The sequence below is a fragment of the Pristiophorus japonicus genome, chromosome 9, assembly GCF_044704955.1.
Source record: "Pristiophorus japonicus isolate sPriJap1 chromosome 9, sPriJap1.hap1, whole genome shotgun sequence".
NCBI classification, from domain to species: domain Eukaryota; kingdom Metazoa; phylum Chordata; class Chondrichthyes; family Pristiophoridae; genus Pristiophorus; species Pristiophorus japonicus.
Window position 1 is genome coordinate 58,807,427 of NC_091985.1, and position 19,600 is coordinate 58,827,026.

Here is a 19,600-nt window from a genome sequence, read left to right on the forward strand (position 1 = left end):
TGCAGCCAGGTCCTCCTGACAACATCCCTGCTTGTGCCCTCCTGTGTAATGTGCAACCAGGTTATGTTGGTGTCCTGGGGAGGTCTCTTCCGCTCATTGTAAGGGAAGAGAATTTCCCTGTGTGTTGTGACTCCCTCCGTGCACATCTGGAAGGAATGATGGGAGAGCCTGTGTGCAGCTGGGCACCTCTGTGCAGTACTTATCAGTGTCTCCAGCACCTCAATGCTGAAAAACACTGACAGAACAACTGTCAAAAAAAGTTGGCCATGGTCCCTTTAAGGAAACCGGCTGATGATAAGAACATAAGAATTAGAAACAGGAGTAGGCCATCTAGCCCCTCGAGCCTGCTCCGCCATTCAATAAGATCATGGCTGATCTGGTCGTGGACTCAGCTCCACTTACCCGCCTTCTCCCCTTAACCCTTAATTCCCTTATTGCTTAAAAATCTATCTATCTTTGACTTGAAAACATTCAATGAGCTAGCCTCAACTGCTTCCTTGGGCAGAGAATTCCACAGATTCACAACCCTCTGGGAGAAGAAATTCTTTCTCAACCCGTATTGATCCTCCGTATTTTGAGGCTGTGCCCCCTCGTTCTAGTCTCCCCCACCAATGGAAACAATCTCTCTGCCTCTATCTTGTCTATCCCTTTCATGATTTTAAATGTTTCTATGCATCATCAAATGACATCATCAGATCAGCTTCCTGTTTATTGGCCAGGTATCTCACAGGGCGGGCTTAATAAGCCCAAGTAGGAAAGATTTTTGTGAGAGGGCACGCTGGAGCCGGGAGTGCCTTCTCCACACGCCACGAATACTGGCCGTCCCCGACTCGCCGCGGTTGGCGAAATCGTGGCCATAAAGTCTATAGAACAGAAGCAGGCCATTTGGTCCTACTGGTCTTTGCTATCATTTATGCTCCACACAAGCCTCCTCCCATTCCTCTTCAGCTAACCTTAGCACTCTATAAAATATCAAAGTGACAATGCAGAGTGGCTCCTTGATATGGAATCTATTTTATATCCAAGAATTTTGATAAGACAGAACCTGTGGAAGACAAAGAAGGTTACATTACACTGAAAATATTGTCCTGTGGAATGCGCCGAATTTCACAAACAGCCCTCTAGCTAATGCGGCTGTGGCAGGTTTGTCATCACTCTTCTTGCAATGCATTCTGGGCGAGATGGTTTGCAGCTGCGCTGAATAACGTTCCATAGGATTTTCTGGCTCATAAATAAAACAGATGTTTATTGTTTCTGAAGTGCCAAAATGATGTGGAAAGTTACATAACAGAGCTGCAGTGCACAGCAGGCCGCTGGGAAGACCAACAACCCAGAGCGCACCTCAATCACATCCTCTGGGGAGCTAAACAAAATACAACCATATCCACTGAAGCCCTCCACTATCCAGCAACACACAGATCAGAGCATATGGTAGGAGAGTTCGCCAGTCAATTATTAACATGTAAGATTGTTAGAAGCTGCTGCCTGTAGGTTCTGGTGAAATAACTTGTTTGTTTACTGTAATATATATAGCAAATAGGACAAATGGCTTAAGATTAGTAGAAATACACAAAAGAAAGATCTGAGTTTATACCATGCTTTCTTCTCAGAAACATCAGAAACAACAACAACGTATTTATATCGCACTTTTAATGTAGTAAAACATTCCAAGGTGCTTCACAGGAGCATTATAAAACAAAATTTGACACCAAGTCACATAAGGAGATATTAGGGCAAATTACCAGAAGAGTATTAAAGGAGGAAAAAGAGGTAGTAAGGAGGAGAGGTTTAGGGAGGGTATTCCAGAGCTTAGGCCCTTGGCTGCTGAATGCATGACAATCAATGGCAGAGCGATTGAAATTGGGGATGTTCAAGAGGCCAGAATTATAGGAGTACAGATATCTCAGGGAGTTGTAGGGCTGGAGGAGATTACGGAGATAGGGAGGGGCGAGGCCATGAAGGGATTTGAAAAGTACTTAAAATACACAGATTGTGAAGTGTAGTGACTACTGTTATGTAGTCACATGCAGCAGTTGTTTCATCAACAGTAAGATCTCACAAACATCCATGACATGAATGCCCAATTAATATGTTTTTGGCAGAGTTGATTGAGGAAGGAATGACCAGGACACGGGGAGAATGCTCTGCTCTTCCTCAAATCGTGCCATCGAATCATTAACCTGCACCTGAACAGATGGCCTCAATTTAATGGTTCATCTGAAGAATGCCACCTCCAACATTACTGTGCTCCCTCAATCATGCACTGGACTGTCAACATACATTGCTCAATCATGGAGTGGGGCTTGATCCTGTAATCTTCTGAGCTACAACCCTAAAGTTATGGACCCTTCATTGTAACAGCTAATATGTTATGTCGCAAGGAACATATTTTTCAACCTCTCATATCCTTTTGCAGTCATGTACTGCACTGTAATGTATTTTAGTGTTTACTGAGTGTTTGATTCTATGACCTTTTTTGAAGAAATTATGTTTAAAAATTGTTTTGCATCATTTCTGCGTTTACATGTACAGACAACTCAAAGTTACGACTATTTTAGAGTTAGATCTCTTTCAGTACCAACATGTCCAGATAGCTGAGTTTCACTGTACATGTACTGAAAGGCTAACCAACCAGGGTTATACTGTAAACAGAATATAACCTCTCCATTTAAAAAGATGAAAGAAATTCTGAACATTTTGAATGACTAATGGTTAAACCTCGGATTTGTGCCTCTTACTGTGATAGGGTTACTGTAGCTAGTACCGTGCAATAATTAAGTCTTCTGGTTTTCCTGTTTTATTTCTATTGTGTTCTTAACACAGATGAGGCTGCACACAGGGAAGTTAAAGGAACAGTGACCTCAGTCTTTATTAAGACTTCAGAGTGAGGAACAGGCCTTAGGGGCCGGCTTATATACAGTGCTCCCAAGGGATGCTGCGATCCCTTGGGACTTCAGGGGATGAGTTCCCTGGTGGCGAAACATGGGAGTGCATGCTTTACAGATACACAACATCACTGCCCCCCCCCCCCCCACAAAGTCAAAGTGAAAACTATTTACAAGGTGAGGCAGTCAGGAGCCTTTCTTTCCCTGGTGGACCGCCTCAGTACAAATGTCTGTTCTGGTGCATTGGCTGTGCCCTCACTGGGCTGGCGTGTTGTTGGCCCTGCAGGGCTGCTGGGTGAGCCGGGCCTTGCTGGGCTGTTGGGCGTGATGGGTTCGATTTCCTGGTCCGGCGTGGTGTCGTTGATCCTTTGGGTGTGTGTTGTGGGCTCGAAAAAGCTGCAGCCTCGTTTGGTCCAGGTGCTTTCTGCGCATTTGTCCATTGTCTACTTTGACTACAAACACCCTATTCCCTTCTTTAGCTATCACCGTGCCCGCGATCCACTTGGGACCATGTCCATAGTTTAGCACATACACAGGGTCATTCAGATCAATTTCCCATGACACAGTGACACGACCATCGTTTACATTTTGTTGCTGCCGCCTGCTCTCTACCTGATCATGCAGGTTGGGGTGAACCAGCGAGAGTCTGGTTTTAAGTGTCCTTTTCATGAGTAGCTCAGCCGGGGGCACCCCTGTGAGCGAGTGGGGTCTCGTGCGGCAGCTGAGCAGTACTCGGGACAGGTGGGTTTGTTGTGAGCCTTCTGTGACTCGTTTAAGGCTCTGTTTGATGGTTTGTACTGTCCGCTCTGCCTGCCCATTGGAGGCTGGTTTAAACGGGGTCGAGATAATATGTTTGATCCCATTGCGGGTCATGAATTCTTTAAATTCGGCACTGGTGAAACATGGCCCGTTGTCACTGACCAGTATGTCAGGCAGGCCGTAGATGGCAAACATTGCCCTCAGGCTTTCAATGGTGGTGGTGGCGGTGCTTCCCGACATTATTTCACATTCAATCCATTTTAAAAAAACATCCACCACCACCAGGAACATTTTACCGAGAGACAGGCCCGCATAGTCGACATGGATCCTTAACCATGTCGACTATGGTCTGGAGGGCCAGGACCACAAACTTAGTGGTGCCCCTCTGGGCGCGTTGCTCAACTGAGCACATATGCTGCATTGCCGTACACAGGACTCAAAGTCAGAGTTGATACCGGTCCACCACACGTGGGATCTGGCTATCGCTTTCATCATTACTATAGCCGGGTGTGTGCTGTAGAGATCCGAGATGAATGTCTCCCTGCCCTTTTTGGGTAGCACTACATGGTTACCCCACAACAGGCAGTCTGCTGGAATGGACAGCTCGTCCTTTCGCCGCTGGAACAGCTTGATTGGCTCTTGCATTTCAACGGGGATACTGGCCCAGCTCCCATGCAGCACACAGTTTTTTTTACTAGGGACAGCAGAGGACCTTGGCTGGTCCAAGTCCTAATCTGGCAGGGCCGTGACAGGTGATTTATCGTTTTCAAATGCTTCCATGACCATCAACAAGTCTGCGGGCTGCGCCACCATCAACAAGTTTGCAAGCTGTGCCATTTCCACCCCCGTAGTGGGCAATGGTAGCCGACTGAGAGCATCCGCACAGTTCTCAGTGCCTGGCCTGTGGCGGATGGTATAGTTATATGCTGATAGCGCGAGTGCCCACCTTTGTATGCGGGCTGAGGCATCAGTACGTATCCCCTTGTTTTCAGCGAACAGGGGTGTGAGGGGCTTGTGATCGGTTTCCAGCTCAAATTTGAGGCCAAACAGGTACTGATGCATTTTCTTTACCCTGAACACAAACGCTAATGCCTCTTTCTCAATCATGCTGTACACCCTCTCAGCCTTAGACAAGCTCCTGGAAGCATAGGCGACAGGTTGCAACTTCCCCGCAACATTAGTTTGTTGTAATACACACCCAACTCCATACGACGATGCGTCACATGCGAGCACAAGTCTTTTACACGGGTTATACAATACAAGCAGCTTGTTGGAGCATAAATTGTTTCTGGCTTTCTCAAAAGCAATTATTTGTTTTTTTCCCCATACCCAGTTCTCACCTTTACACAATAACACATGTAGGGGCTCTAAGAGGGTGCTTAACCCCGGTAGGAAGTTACCAAAATAGTTGAGGAGTCCCAGGAACGACCACAGTTCCATGACGTTCTGTGGCCTGGGCGCGTTCCTGATAGCCTCTGTCTTGGCGTCTGTGGGCCGAATGCTGTCCGCCGTGATCTTTCTCCCCAAAAACTCCACTTCTGTTGCCATGAAGACGCATTTCGACCTCTTCAGCCGCAGCCCTACGCGGTCCATTCGCTGGAGGACCTCCTCCAGGTTTTGTAGGTGCTCGGCAGTGTCCCGACCCGTGACCAATATGTCGTCCTGAAAGACCACCGTGTGTGGTACCGACTTGAGTAGGCTCTCCATGTTTCTCTGGAAGATCGCTGCAGCCGACCGAATTCCAAGCGGGCACCTGTTGTAGATGAACAGTCCCTTGTGCGTGTTGATGCAGGTGAGGCCCTTCGAAGACTCCTCCAGCTCCTGCGTTCTGTAAGCCGAAGTCAGGTCGCGCTTGGTGAACATCTTGCCTCCTGCCAGCGTCGCAAAAAGGTCGTCTGCCTTAGGTAGCGGGTATTGGTCCTGTAACGAGAAACAATTAATAGTTACTTTATCATCGCCGTAAATCCTGACCGTGTCATCACTTGTGAGTACTGGAACAATCGGGCTGGCCCACTCGCTGAATTCCACTGGGGAGATGATGCCCTCACGTTGCAGCCTGTCCAGCTCGATTTACACTCTCTCCCTCATCATGTGAGGTACCGCTCACGCCTTGTGGTGAATAGATCGTGCCTCTGGGACCAAGTGGATCTGCACCTTCGCCCCGGAAAAGTTTCCAATGCCTGGCTCAAAAAGGGAAGGAAATTTGTTAAGAACCTGGGTACATGAGACCTCATCGACATGTGATAGTGCTCGGATGTCATCCCAATTCCAGCGGATTTTGCCCAGCCAGCTCCTTCCAAGCAGTGTGGGGCCATCGCCTGGGACAATCCAGAGTGGCAATTCCTGCCCTCGTAGGTAACCTTGACCCTGGCACTGCCCAGGACAGTGATAATCTCTTTGGTGTACATTCTCAGTTTCGTGTGGATGGGGCTCAGGGCTGGTCTGAATGCCTTGTTGCACCACAGTCTCTCAAACATCTTTTTACTCATGATGGATTGGCTAGCGCCAGTGTCCAGTTCCATGGCTACGGGTAAGCCATTCAATTTTATGTTTAGCATAATAGGTGGACATTTCGTCGAAAAAGTGTGCATTCCATGTACTTCAGCATCTGCCTCCTCTCTCTGAGGCTCGAAATTGCTTTGATCCACCGACCTTCCTCTGCCATGTGATGGTTAGCAGGTTTTGCAGAGCTTGCAGCTCCTTTGCAAGCTTTTTGGAGGTGCCCCATTGTTCCACAGCTCTTGCAAATATACCCTTTGATGCAACATGAATGGCTGAATGGAAGCCTCCACAACGCCAACAAGGTTGGAATTGCCTTGCATTCATCTTTTGTTGGGGACTTTGAGTCATCTGGGTCACCTGAGGCCTGCTGGCAGTTGCAGACTCGTGGTTTCTGCCCTGTACATTTCTGCTCGCAAACACAGTTTCAGTTCATTTATGAACATTGCTAGCACTTGTGTACTGAGAGACTTGTTTGGTGTTATCACTGGTGGACATAAACGCCTGTGCTATCACAATGGCCTTACTGAGGGTCGGTGTCTCTACAGTCCAAAGTTTTCGTAGGATGGTCTCGTGGCCAATGCCCAGTACAAAAAAGTCTCTGAGCATTTGCTCCAGGTAGCCATCAAACTCACATTGTCCTGCAAGTCGTCTTAGCTCAGCGCCGTAGCTCGCCACTTCCTGACCTTCAGATCGCTGACACGTGTAGAACTGATACCTCGCCATTAGCATGGTCTCCCTCGGGTTAAGAAGCTCCCGAACCAGTGTACACAGCTCCTCATACGACTTATCTGTGGGTTTCACCGGAGCCAAAAGAATCTTCATGAGGCTGTCGGTCGGTGCCCCGCAGACCGTGAGGAGGACCGCTCTCCTTTTTGCAGCGCTTCCATCTCCGTCCAGCTCGTTGGCTACAAAGTACTGGTCTAGCCGTTCGACATAGGCTTCCCAGTCCTTACCCTCCGAGAACTTCTCCAGGATGTCTACAGTTTGCTGCATCTTTGTGTTGGATTCGTATTCTCGTCGGCAGTTATTGTGTTCCTAACACAGATGAGGCTGCACACAGAGAGGTTAAAGTAACAGTGACCTCAGTCTTTAATAAGACACTCCAGAGAGAGGAACAGGCCTTAGGGGCCGGCTTATATACAGTGCTCCCAAGGGTTGCTGGGATCGCTTGGGACTTCAGGGGATGAGCTCCCTGTTGGCGGAACATGGGAGTGCATGCTTTACAGATACACAACAGTTTCTTTCTTACATTTGGGTCAAAATAAAATCTCATGAAATCGGATGTGCACATACATTCTTGGGTGAAAAATAAAATGAAATATTGGTAATCAGGAAACTTTGTGGTCCAATCAGGTTTAATCAGTAAAATCAACTTTGGATGAAAATAAAATATAATTAAAGCAATAAATAAATGCTTATATAAAAACAGAAAATGCTGGAAACACTCAGCAGGTCAGGCAGCATCTGCAGAGAGAGAAACTGAGTTCACGTTTCAGCTCAATGACCTTTCTCTCACACACAGATGCTGCCTGACCTGCTGCATGTTTCCAGCATTTTCTGTTTTTATTTCAGATTTCCAGCATCTATTGTGTTTTTCTTTTGTTTTAGTGAAATAAGTGCTTATAACGGTCTTCACAAACTTTAGGATTTGACATGCTGATTGGCCACATCCTCATCATGGAGTAAATCTACATCGAAGCTGCTTGTCAGCACCGAGAGAAGATGAACTGTTCCCTCTGTCAAATGGAGAGAGAAGCGGCTGTATTCATCACAGCAGAACTTCAATATTCCAACAATGACATTCTGGATTTGACTTACTTTTGGAATCACCTTTTAGGGGATTGCTGATCAGTTTATTGGGATTTAATCCGAAAATCGGAAGGTTAAGCAGTAAGACAGGTTTACGGTCATGTTGTTTTATTCATTTTCTCTGAGGTCAGGCACTATCACAAATAGCCCTAAACTTATATGGGTTCATTTTCTGGTCCACATAAACGGTGACATGAGTCTGGAGCAGATAGATGGGGGGCTGGAAATTGTATGAAAAATCTTCTTGCCCTATTCTTGTTCTTCATAAAAAATGCAAGCGTTGCATTGAGTGGCCTCAAAATGATTGCAGTGCATTCAAATGACCGTAAAGATAATTTCCTGGATTTCTTGGCGAGAGTATGCTTGCTGTGTGATACCTCAATCCGTGTAAAATGGGCAATGCTGGAAAGGCATGCTTTGGTCTTTGAGACATGTAATCTTGTACTGTCGGTTGTATTGTTTCTTGCTGCATTTTTTCTTAGATTTGTGCTATCTCAATGAGCTTGCCTGTTTTTTTTAATGAACTTTTTAACCTCCTTTTTGCAATTCTGGAAACATAATATAAGAACATAAGAAATAGGAGCAGGAGTAGGCCATTTGGCCCCTCGAGCCAGCAAAGTTGTGTAGCCTGCAACATAATATTGTGATCTTTGACAGGATGCAGGGTAAATGGGATCGTCGCTTGTTCAAAATCCTGGAATTCCCTCCCTAATAGCACAATGGGAGTAATTTCACCACACGGACTGCAGCGGTTCAAGGTGGCTCACCACCATCTTCTCAGGGGCAATTAGGGATGGGCAATAAATGCTGGCCTTGCCAGCGATACCACATCCCATGACTGAATTTAAAAAAAGGCACTCATCAATTACTAGTCTCCTGGTGCTTGCTGATTTCCTTCGGGGCTGGAGAGAAATCTCCCAGACTTTGTTAACTTAGCTCAAGTTTTTTTTTGCCATACCCAGGAGTTCGGTTGATGCTGTATGTTGCTGCACCATATCATAGAATCATAGAATCATAGAATGGTTACAGCATGAAGGAAGCCATTTGGTTGTCGAGCTCTCTGCAAGATACTTCCCCACCCTTTCTCCGTTAGCCCTGCAAATGTTTTTCCTTCAGGTGCTTATCCAATTCTCCACTGAAAGCCATGATTGAGTCTGCCTCACCACCCCTTCAGGCCACTCGCTGCATAAAAAAGTTTTTCCTCCTGTCACCTCTGGTTCTTTTGCCAGTCACCTTAAATCTGTGTCCTCTGGTTCTCGACCCATCCGCCAATGGGAACAGTTTCTCTCTATCTACTCTGTCTGTATCTGAATGGGATGGACTTATGGAGCAGGTGGCCTTTTTCCTTCCTTTGTTATATGCTTTTATGAACATTTGTGGCTTTTAAGATAGCTATACTGTAAAGTACTCCCTGACCTGTTCAAACATCTGAACTACTGGCATGATTCGGGATGATGCTGGTGGCCACTGGTGGTCCATTATATTGCCGTTCATCTAATGTCCACCACTGCCTCAGCAAGATTATGTCCTCAATCAGTTAGGAGCCATCCCTCCAGTTTTCCTTTTCCTTCAAGTAGTGGTGGCATGATGATTTGCCTTAAAATGATGGTGCTGTAACTGCTACCAGGTCACTTGCATTATTTTGTGTATACGGTGACAGTCCAATTATACATTACTTTTATATTCATGAAAGACTTTGGATTCGTAGAGCAGCCGTATGTGTGCAAACTATAATGCCCTGCACTTTGGGGAAACCTGCCTCATGGAAAAAATGCAGTTACTTATGCAAATGTTGGTTTTTCATGGGAAAGTGGTGAAAGAGTTGTCTTGGTGACAATGCATCTGCCATCTGCTACATGCATTGGTGAACTGCTGGTTGACTGATTAGGCATATATCCTCTGAGGTGACTTGGAATAATCCAAATACATAAACAGTCAAGGCTCAATCAAATCATCTGAAATGTCTGAAATTCAAGCTGGAGGATGTGACATAACTCTGTGACTGCTTCCCTGGTAAAGTGGTCAGGGGAGGTGGATCTCCTCAGGTACCTGTATTTTGGCTTATGGACACTGCTCCTTGTGTAAGGGTAGGCAAGTGCAATCTCTCGAATTCCTCCTCAAATACTTGTCCTCCTCCAAAAGAACTAGAGAGCGAGACACACCCAGGGAATTGATCTGGTCTGAAATTTCACAGCAACTGAAATTCCATTTCATGGCGCACTGTCACCAGTACTGGGATAAGAGGGAGCTGTTCCGTCAGGACAGACTTCACTTGAACCAGGCTGGGACCAGTATCCTGGCAAATCGAATTTCTAGAGCTGTAGATAGGGCTTTAAACTAAATATTGGGCGGGGGGGGGGGGGGCGGGGGGGATCCGGTGAGCGGAAATTAAAAAAGTCAAAGAGAAAGGAGAAGGCAAAAGTGCAGGGTAGCGATATGGTAATGATAAACAGAGTGTGACAAGTCATCATCATCATCATAGGCAGTCCCTCGGAATTGAGGAAGACTTGCTTCCATTCTTATGAGTTCTTAGGTGGCTGAACAGTCCAATATGGGATCCATAGTCCCTGTCACAGGTGGGACAGATAGTCGTTGAGGGAAAGGATGGGTGGAACAGGTTTGCCGCATGCTCTTTCCGCTGTCTGCGCTTGGTTTCTACATGCTCTCAGCGACGTAACTCGAGGTGCTCAGCGCCCTCCCAGATGCACTTCCTCCACTTAGGGCGATCTTTGGCCAGGAACTCCCAGGTGACAGTGGGGATGTTGCACTTTATCAGGGAGGCTTTGAGGGTGTCCTTGTAACGTTTCCACTGCCCACCTTTGGCTTGTTTGCCGTGAAGGAGTTCCGAGTAGAACGCTTGCTTTGGGAGTCTCGTGTCTGGCTTGCGAACTATGTGGCCTGCCCAGCGAAGCTGATCGAGTGTGGTCAGTGCTTCAATGCTGGGATGTTGGCCTGGTCGAGGACGCTAACGTTGGTGTGTCTGTCCTCCCAGGGGATTTGTAGGATCTTGTGGAGACATCGTTGGTGGTATTTCTCAGTGACGTGAGGTGTCTACTGTACATGGTCCATGTCTCTGAGCCATACAGAAGGGCAGGTATTGCCACAGCTCTGTAGACCATGAGCTTGGTGACAGTTTTGAGGGCCTGGTCTTCAAACACTCTTTTCCTCAGGCGGCCGAGGGCTACACTGGTGCACTGGAGGCGGTGTTGGATCTCGTCGTCAATGCCTGCTCTTTTTGATCGGAGGCTCCCGAGATATGGGAAGTGATCCACATTGTCCAGGGCTGCGTCTGCATCTGCGCATATACAGAAGTTGAACTCCAGGACATAGTCGACGTATTTACTGAGGCGTACGAAAGCATGGGCCTTAAGCTAAACATCAGTAAGACAAAGGTCCTCCATCAGCCTGTCCTCACCGCACAGCACTGTGACAAGTAGGGACAGAGCATATACACATAAGACAAAATTAAAAGCTCTTTATCTGAACGCACGCAGCATTCGTAACAAGATAGATGAGTTGACGGCACAAATAGAAATAAATGGGTATGATCTGATAGCCATTACAGAGATGTGGTTGCAAGGTGACCAAGACTGGGAACTAAATATTCAGGGGTATTTGCCATTTCATAAGAAAAGGTGATTGGAGCACGGGCAGGTACAGCAGGAGCAGCGAGTGTCGGGGCGAAGGAGCGGTGAGAGTTTGTAGAGGGATATGATCGGGGCCCAGGAGAGGCACAAGTTCAGGGCCCAGAAGAGGCGAGGGCCTAGTAGCAGCACGGGCCAGCCCACACTGCGATATATGTGCGCACTAGGTCCGTGCAGCAGAGCTGGTCTCCAGTTGTCTTGGTTAATCCTTGCCACTGGACCAAGATCTAGCTCTGTCAAGCCCATGTGGTGGCTGGTGTGCAATGGCCATCACACGTTAAAAAAATCCACACACAGGCATCTTCCACGCTTCAAGATTTATTCTGAGCCCTGAAATTTAAGGTGCTTCATTGAAACACCTGTGAAATTTTTGACGTGGAAGCAAGTCATCCTCGATTCGAGGGACTGCCTATGATGATGATGAAGGATCGGCAGAAAGGAAAAGGAGCTGGGGTAGTTCTGTTAATAATGGATGAGACCAGTGCAGTAGTAAGAAATGATATTGGCTCAGAGAATCTAGATGTAGAATCAGTTTGGGTGGAGATAATAAGTAATAAGGGAAAGAAGTCACTGATGGGAGTGGTCTACAGGCCCCAAACAGGAGTCACTCTGTGGTACAGAGTATAAATCAAGAAATAATGGAGGCTTGTAAGAAAGGTACAGCAATAATCATGGGTGATTTTAATCTTCATATTGATTGGACAATTGAAATTGGAAATGGTAACCTTGAGGAAGAGTTCATAGAGTGTATGCGGGATGGTTTCTTGGAAAAATAAATTGTGAACCAACCAGGGAGCAGGCTATTTTAGATCTGGTAATGTGTAATGAGTCTGGATTAATTAATGATCTCATAAATCGTCTTGGGATGAGTGATCATAATATGGTAGAATTTCAAATTCAGTTTGAGGGTGAGAATGCTAGGTCTCAAACTAGTGTCCTGAACTTAAATAAAGATAACTACAAAGGTATGAAGGCAGAGTTGGTTAAAGTGGATAGGGAAAATATAATACAGGGTAAGACTTTAGAAACGCAGTGGCAAACATTTAAAGAGATATTTCATAACTCTCAGCAAAGATTTATTCCAGTGAGAAATAAAGATGCTAAGAGAAGGATGAACCATCCCTGGCTAACTAAGTAAAGGCTGGTATCAAATTGAAAACAAAGGCATATAATGTTGCTAAGGACAGTGGAAGGCCAGGGGATTGGGAAATTTTTAGAAACCAGCAAAGGACGATTAAAAAAATGATAAAGACTGAGAAGATAGCACATGAGAGTAAACTGGAAGAAATATAAAAACAGACAGCAAGAACTTCTACAGGTATATAAAAAGAAAACGAGTAGCTAAAGTAAATGTTGGTCCCTTAGAGGGCGAGACTGGAGAATTAGTAATGGGAAACAGGGAAATGGCAGAGACTTTGAACAAATATTTTGTATCGGTCGTCATGGTAGAACATAAGAAATAGGAAAAGGAGTAGGCCATTTGGCCCCTCGAGCCTGCTCCGCCACATAATAAGATCATGGCTAATCTGATCATGGACTCAGCTCCACTTTCCCGCCCTGTCCCCATAACCCTTCACTCCCTTATTGCTCAAAAATCTGTCTATCTCCACCTTAAATATATTCAATGACCCAGCCTCCACAGCTCTCTGGGGCAGAGAATTCCACAGATTTACACCCTTCTGAGAGAAGAAATTCTTCCTCATCTCAGTTCTAAATGGGCGACCCCTTATTCTGAAACTATGCCATGGTTCTACTGCTGGACACTCCTTCCGCCTGTTCACTTATATGAATGGGGCAGATCTCTGGACAGCTATGATAGCAGTGAAGGCCTGCATAATGCACCTCACCCATCTGCTCCCCAGCATGTTGAAACACACCAAGAGAGCCCATTGCAGATTTGAGTGACTAGCAAAAGTGGTGCTCAAAAAGTATCTTACTTTTAAACGTAGGCTCCATGGGGGTGAAATTGTCCTTTTTTCTCAGACCTGTTAGCACCCCCAGGGGGCGCTAATGGGTGCAAGACACTTTTCGCCCACGGACAGCACCCCGGGCTGCCGCGCAACCGGCAATGACGTCATTGACTTGTGCGGCAATCCCTCAGCGCCGCATGCTGACCCATTACCGCCCTGCGGAGGAAATTGCCCCAGGGCCTGTGGGGCTGGCGTGAGTGGATGTCAATGCCAGCCTCGCAGGTTGCAAAGCTGGCCAACATCCGCTTGCAGGGCGGAAGTTAAGGGGGAGGTTACCAGCACCCCGCAACGCCAACTTACAATTTTTACCACCTCTCGGGTCGGCACAATTACCTTTTTTTTGCATGGTCCAGGCCGCCATCATGCAGCCCGGCACTCCATTTTGGATGCCGGGCAGCAGGCCCAGTATCTTTCAGCCCTAGTGGTCCAGCGAAGGCTATTAGAGGCCTTGCAGAGTGTGCAGTAGCCCTCCCCTTTGAGCGAAGGAGAGGGGTGTTGAAGCACGTTGGAGATTCCATGTAGTGCTGCATATCTCACCAGTGTATCGCCTCGGGACCCGCCCCTAAAGGAAGTGGAGCACGCGAGATTGCGCTCCCCTTCCTCTGAGGGGCGGTAAGCCCAATTCAGTGGCCGGGGCGGGTTCCCCTGCGCCGGGCGCAGGAAGTCCCGGCCTCAACAGGTTATTGCCCCCAATTGGGGCACAGGGCAATTTCACCCCCCCTATGGGTCACAATCCATATTCTCTGAAGCTAAGGAAGGATGACCTTCAGCTACCACCATCTGCTCCTCCTCACTGATACTCACTCAGTGCTTCCTCCTCAGACTAACTATCTCGATCCCCTGGGGTGGATGCTCTTGTGCGGGTCTTTACTGGCTCCTGTCATGTGCTACATTTTCCTCTAAGCAAAGAACTAGCATTGAGATACTGAAAGTTTAAGGAGCATGATTGTTAAAATGCCGGTGTCTGCCCTACATTCTGATATATGTGACTAACTGAACGAGCAACATGAGGTGTTTTTGGAAGCGCACTCTGGGGGGGGCGACTTTATAGATGTAAACATGACATCAGTTTCAGATTTCAGTGGAAGCTACAAATTTTGCTCAGCCACAATAAGGGTATGCACCCAAATGTGTGGAAGAACTTAAAAAGGTTGTCTGAATGCTTTGCACGTGGCCTTAGTTAAGCTGTAACAGGTTGAAAGGAACATTTTTGTGGGATGCATACTTCACCCATACACTTTGCATAGAAAAATGCAGCTTTCCTGCAGCTGTGAAAAGATGCCTTCATCTGTTCCCAATTTTTCTGGGCTTTGGAGATCACGTTCATCCTTGTAGGAACCTCTTTCCAATCAATGGGTTTCCTGTGTGAGGGATGGTCTTCTGCCACCATTCCTGCACTTGCTGCACCAGCACCTTGAGCACTGCATCGGAGATTGGGACACTTCTCCCTCTTTTCTCTGTGCTCCTGAATGAAATACCGAGATTTACGGGAACAGAGCACAGAAAATCACTTTAAGCAGCAGCGGCTGCTCTTCACGATCTTGAAATTCTTCCCCTGCATTAAACAAGTTCAGAGCGCCAAGCTCACTTTCAATATTTAACCATACAGACCTGGGAAGATCACAAGAGGGTCGCCTTGGTCGATACCAGTGAGCACAATACTCACAGCGACCTGGGCCCACCACTTCAGGGCTCGGGCTGGAAAATATGTCATATGATAGCATATTGGGATTAATTTTGACCTTTAGTGCTCCTGGAGAGGAGTTTTGCAAAATGAAACTACATATCAGATTGCAGGCACAAATTCGGTACCAGCGGTGGTATGTTAAAGAAAAAACAAATGCCTGATAGTTGATATACAAATATATATGATTTCGGCCCGCAGAACAGTTTCATCCAGCCTGCAGTCTTCCCATAAATCTTTGGGATGAAAATTTGGTACCGTCCCATGCCGCGAGGCGGGAGTTACTGCGCCAGGCGCAGAAATCCTACCACGCCAGCGATATCGTGCTTACTGACCCGAGAGGAAGTTTAGCACAAAATCTCATGCTCCACTTCCTCTCGGGGGTGGGAACGGAGCGCAAAACAATGCAAATTACCCAGCGCCACGCGGAGGGTCACGTGGCGCTGATGGGAAGACAGGGCCCTCCCCCTTCCATTAAAGGGGAGGGCTAAGCTGCCAACTCTGCAGGACGGAGAAGGGACCATTCTTGGACCACCAGGGAGCAGGGCGCCATAGCAGCAGCCCGGCTCACAAGCGGAGTGCCGGGCTGCAAGATCGCAGCACGGACCCCGTGATCTGAAGTGAAGAAGGCCGCGACCGGTAAGTCGGACATTTTAAACATTTTCAGCGCCGCACCTCCCCTTTAACTTTCGCCCCACGAGCGGCCTACAGCCCAGTACGTAGGGTGAAAACGCGTCACTGCGCACGGTGATGCTGATGTCATTGCCGGCGCAGCGGCCCGTGGGTTCTTACAAATGACCTGAACTTTCCCCCATTTGTTTCTTTATGTAGCTGACTGAGCTGTACCCCTGCCAAGCCTGCTACATGAGTTTAGCCACAAGTTCAAATCACTTACATGGCCCTCCCCACTTCCCCCCATCCCTACCATCTAATAGCAGTGAATGTGCATTGATACCCCAGTTCTAGGCAACATTTAGACAAAGCAGCTGATACACGGGCCTCCAGGATGCTGCCTCTTTGCAGGGACTTTAATGAGGCTCTTGCAGACCTCGGTGCAGAAAAAAATAGTCTGGGCAGGAAATAGAGGGCTGAAGGAATCAGGTGGAATATGTGCTTAAGACCTACTTATCCGATCTATTCAACCACATTTACACAGTCCTTGCTGGCACTACTGTTGAGAACAGTCAGAAAATTGAGTCTATAAAATTAAAACCTAATGTTGCCAAATAACAGTTTCCCAGACTTGATCTATCACCAAAAGATAAACGCCAGTCTCTATATCAAGTCACTAATTACTTGTAGCCAAGGTTTTGGATGGACCCATAGTAGGAGCTTTATGAGCCGCAAATCTTTATGAGAAGGATTATAATGTAAAATAAATGTGGTATGTTTTCAGCAAGGAAAGCTCTCCAGAAATGCCAAGTGCTGGTGCAATAGACAAACACGCTGTCGAAAATACAGAGCTGTTTTGTGTGTAGTACATACTTCACCAAGACTTTCTAATGAGCCTGAATCTGCAAATGGCCCATAAACAAACGGGGCTATGGCCAGTACAAATATTTATTAAGGATTGAAGGCAGCTCAAGGAACAAAATCATGTTTGTCTGATTAGCCTGTGTAAGTACTTCACTGGACAGGAACCTGAATGTTTGTAAGTAAACACTTACCAAAATGTCCTTAGTGGCTATAGTTTCTTGAACAGTATCGTTCGTGCTCCAATTAATGTTATCAGTTGCTGAATTCATTCTTTTTTGAAAGAATCATTTCTCATCCAAGATGGCAATTCCAAAGCACAGCCTTCACTCTGGAGCTGAAAGTATCTTCGATACCTTTTAGCTCCACTGACCTGGATCATTAATTATGTACATGTCAGGATAACCACAAGCAGCCAAGTCTCATTAGAAATGGATGAATACATGTCAGGTGTCATTGCCATAAAGTCCATAAGAAGCTTTAGATCACTGATGTAAATGGACACATTGAGGATAATTTTAACACCCCACCATGAGCGGAGAGGCCTGGAAGGGGGTTAAAATTTTTAAAATCCGGAACTTAACCCCAACTTTCCTCCACTTCTGGTTTAAACAAAGGTGGGTTGTGGGGGGGAGGCGACTAACCTGCTCTCAGGAGACGGGTCCATCACTAAAATATTTCACTGATGCTGCATCCCTCCAATTTAACAAGAGTATTACTTTTAACGCCGGCAGGCCGGGTTCCCTGGATCTTGGGAAACCTGACGGCTAAAGGAGGTGAGACGGGGCAGATCTATCAGGTAAGTGATTTTCCAGAACTGCTTGTTGACCATGAATGCTTTGCCCCAGCCCCTCAAGCAAACCTGCTTCCCTCCCCATGATTGGATACCATGATCGGACCGTTCCATGTGATCAAACCCCGCACCCCCTCCACATGATCAGACACCATGATTGGACCGTCCCCTGTGATCAAACCCTGTCCCCCACCCCTCCAATCAGACCCCCGATGTCCGAACCGCCTCCCTCCAATGTCTGCCTCAATCTGGCTGCCTGCAGCCAGGAAACCCATGCAAAGAATGTAAATTAGGACCTGCCATTAAATTTGCCAGGAACTCCGAGAAACCCGGACTTCTTAAATCTCCCGATAACTGGAGGTAATAAAATTAAGATGGGAACATAAATGAACCAGAGATGAGATGATGAGAACTTTTTGTTAGGCAGCTAGTTGTTACAATCTAGAATGCACTGCCTGAAAGGGTGGTGGAAGCAAATTCAACAATAAATTTCAAAAATGAATTGGATAAATACTGGGAGAGGAAAAATTTGCAAGGCTAGGGGAAAAGGCAGGGGAGTGGGATTAATTGATTGCTCTTGCAAAGAGCCGTCACAGGAACAATGGGCCATTTGGCCTCCTTCTGTGCTATATCATTCTATGATTCTATGATTCTATGATTCTACCCAAGATTCTATTGTAACAATCAAGCGAGAGGTGTAAAAGTGAAGAAAGTATGATCTATTTTTAATTTAAATTCATGGAATAACACATCATTATTCTGTCTATCATAGGCAAAGATACCTCAGAAGTCATCAGTAGGTGAAACACGCAGTTCTAGTAACAGCGGCAGAGTTAGGGAGAGAAACTTGAGGAAGGTAGTGGAGCAAAGCCAGAGGATGGATATCCACAATGTGTGCTTTGACCAATTGCAACATCACATGTGCTGCCTCAGCTGATGGGCTAACTCAGTACAGAGTAGCAATCAAACCTGCAACTTCTGATCTGCAAAGGAACGCTGTTGAGGACATTATAATCAAGTCACATTGGGAATAGATGTTTTGCTAGTTTCTAATTTAACAGAGTGCTCATACAAATGCTGGTCAGAATAGACAGAATGGGGACATTCAATTTGATATTTTGGGCCGTGAATTTGATCCTCTTTAATTCTTGCATGGGAATCAGCTTATCTGTGTCAATATCTGCATATGTAACTTAAAACAGCTGAAAGTATATTTTAGAAATTCTCATTAATTTCCTTGTGTTGAGTAAGTGACTTTGAGTATGGAACATTAGCTGAACAAATGCAGGCCTTTCATTTCTCACTCACTTGCCCATTTTGGTTTAAAAATATGGCCTATTTTCATATACCTCATTTTTAAAAATAAACACAGCTTCGCATGTTTAAATGGGTTTATGACCTGTCTCGCTCTTTTTGATCATAAATCTCACTCTTACCATTTCCCTAATGTCAACAGCTCTGCAAACGTTGCATTTAGTCTTCAAGAGTTGAATTATAACTGCTCTGATGGGAGTGAAATTCTATATTTATCTGTGCTTGCAAGTACAGCAATGGAATTTATAGCAAAAATCAAAACCAGACTTGCTGAAGACAATCTTGTGGCCTTGGGATTTTGCAGAATGTGTTGAGTGCACTCCATGGTACGATGAACAGTTGCCTAATCTCTCATTACCTCTTTTTAAGATTCACTCATTTCAGATCTTATGCCATTTAAAGTTGTCTTGAAATGAAAAGTAGAGTTCAGGCTAAAGATTCAGTTCTAAACCAGTGGGCTGCTGCAGATAGTCACACAGTGTTCTGTGTTTATCATCAGTAATCACGTCAGAGGCATATGCAGCATAGAGCAAGCTCTGCTCCATGGTTCTCAGACACAGTGCCAGGTTATTAATAAAGGAGAGAAGCTCATGTTTATTTTGGATGAAAAACAAGGCTCCGGTTCTTGCTCAAATTAAAAAATGGAAAGATCATCTCAACAGCGTTCTAATAAATTACTTATTGAGGAATGGTTTCTCTCAAAGGACAACACCCATTGTTGCTGAAGAATTTAGAAACGTCATTAAGAATGTTTGTTTATATTTAGA

At 46.1% G+C, this 19,600-nt stretch overlaps 1 long non-coding RNA gene across 1 annotated transcript in view; it reads left to right on the forward strand.

Annotated features, from left to right (window-relative positions):
• The window catches only part of LOC139272613 (uncharacterized), an 89,115-nt gene that overhangs the window by 9,819 nt on the left and 59,696 nt on the right, over nt 1-19,600 (forward strand). The window lies entirely within an intron of this gene.